We start from the raw sequence: 2,333 nt of genomic DNA on the forward strand, positions 1-2,333 counted from the left end.
TGGGGTTGTAAGGGTTAAATAAAGTTAAATGTGGACAAAGTTATTTTTAAACTGGTTATTTCCCCCACTCGACTTTTCTGTAATAGAGTCTTGCATTTCAGCTTGGATGTTTTGGTTTGGGACAGGTTCAGACAACCTCCCTGAAGGAGGCCAGATGCCTCTCTATGACACCAGGCTATGTGCCAGCCATTCCAGCCTCCTGTCTCTTACACAAAGCTTCTCTGGTCCCCTGGTCCACCCAGTCTCTCCCTTGTAATAATGCCCGTGGCCCTTCTGGTCTGTTTCATTCCTCGGACGTATGCTTTAACATATGTCCGATGATATCCTCCAAATATATGATTCTTGGCTTGCACTGAAGAAATGTACCCTGATGGGTAGGTGGGTGAGAGAATCTTTGGCTCTCTAGCTCTTAACACAAGCTTTGGGTCTGTGTTTGTTTTTTAACTGATGTTCTTTCAAAAGCTTCTCCTGAAACCATAGGGAAAGTGCAGATAATTCTACATGCCACAAGACAATTGGCTTTGCCACCCTTTGGGATTCTTGGACCCCGAGACACTAGTTTCATATTTTAGTGATTCCCTGACACCCCAAGGGAGTAGTCAGAAAGGATTAATGAGGAAGTCTTTGTTTCACAGGATCAGGATAATTGCACGTCTCTCTCCACAAACCTTTCAACAATCATGATGATGTGGGAGATGTGGTCACCTCAGAAATAGAAACCATGTCCAGGATAGAGCTTGAACACAAAAGGACTTGAATTAAATGAACAGAGACAGCAGAAAATAGCGATCTTATTTCTAGTTGCTAGGGATCACGCTAGGTTCCTAGCACATCTCTTGTCCAAAGGATCACAGTGTTTTTGTCTTGTCTTCACATTTACTGTGATTACACCTGATGCTGGGTCTAAGTATCATGCTCCCTGTGGAGTACCTGAAGTTCAGGACCTGACAGACTTCACTCTCCACTGGCAAAGGCCGGGAAGTTTCTTGCATTTGTTCTCACCTGGATGTTCTCTGTTTGAAGGTTTGATTTTTCAGAGTCCAGGGTGCCTTTTGAGTGTTCTGTTGCCACCTAAAACCCAACATATCAGAAATGAGCTAAATACTTCCTTTCCAGGTTTCCCACCTCAATTCATAGTTTTTCCGACTGCCATTTGTGTGTAAACCCAGAATCGCCTCTGCTTCCACTGGTTGCCCTCATAGCCCCTTGTAGCTCCTCCTCATCGTACATGACAGTCTTTCATCTGATGGTTTCTCCATTGCCATGGCAACAGACCACCAACATTCTCCAACAACCTCCATACACAGCTAGCCCTAAATCGTTTGTTCCCACATGGCCAGGATTCCTTATGTGACCTCGAGGGTATCCATGTATAGAGAAGACTATCTGCTTGGCACAGCATTTAGGGATGGGGAAGGGTCTTAGTTTGGTCTCATGTAAATCATCTTTTATGGCACCACGTCAGAAAACGTGGGATAAGAAGAGAAAACAGCATTAAAAAAAGAAAATAAATCTATTCCTTGTTTGGGTTGGGTTTTTATACAACCATTTTTTTCCATTTTTGAAGAATGGAGAATATAGAGAAAAAGAAACTAAAAATTAAATAATACTTATGTATGTTTATTACTTTCTCTCAACTTTTTTCTACACACACACAGACATACACACACACACACACACATACACACACACACACTTAATGTATATAACACAAACATTTTATAAGTTACATTTAATCTCAGACTAAATTCATGAGGTAGATATTATGATTCTTTTTTTTTCATGAATGAGAAAACTGAGGCTAAAAATGTTAAGCAATTTGTCTGAGGACCACCAATCAGTAAGTAATCTCCTCTGATGTGGAGAACCGCAGTGAGGGTGTGTCAACTGGATGATAACTGGAAGTAAGGGTGAGATTGAAAATCACGTCCCAGTAAATATAAATATAAGACTTTTAAAAATTATATTAAGGGAGATATTTTATTTTATTTAAGTTTATTTATTTATTTAAAGATGAGGTGAGAGGAGGGGCAGAAAGAGACAAAATCCCAACATGGGGCTCTATCCCATGACCATGAGATCATGACCTGAGCCTAAATCAAGAGGCCTGGAGGCTTAACTGACAGAGCCCCCCGGGCACCTCTAAGGGAGGTATTTAAAATTAGCACAAAAATGAAGATGTTGAGCTAACTGATTAACTACTTGGGAAAAAAGCGTGTGTATGTGTGTTTGACACCATATAGTGAATGTATGGAGCTACATGTAAACCAATAGAACAAAAAATTATAGTGTGGATTTCTCTTAAGAAAGGGAAGGAATTTTAAGCATATATT

General features: G+C 40.4%; 1 long non-coding RNA gene across 1 annotated transcript in view; it reads right to left on the reverse strand.

Moving 5' to 3' along the window:
• The window catches only part of LOC115292479, a 3,563-nt gene extending 2,493 nt beyond the window's left edge, over nucleotides 1-1,070 (reverse strand). Inside the window, exon 1 of the long non-coding RNA XR_003909020.1 lies at nucleotides 1,003-1,070. This is a non-coding gene — a long non-coding RNA (uncharacterized LOC115292479). The remainder of the gene's footprint in view (nucleotides 1-1,002) is intronic.
• Nucleotides 1,071-2,333: the final 1,263 nt, after the last annotated feature.

Source organism: Suricata suricatta, chromosome 5 (assembly GCF_006229205.1).
Source record: "Suricata suricatta isolate VVHF042 chromosome 5, meerkat_22Aug2017_6uvM2_HiC, whole genome shotgun sequence".
NCBI lineage: Eukaryota > Metazoa > Chordata > Mammalia > Carnivora > Herpestidae > Suricata > Suricata suricatta.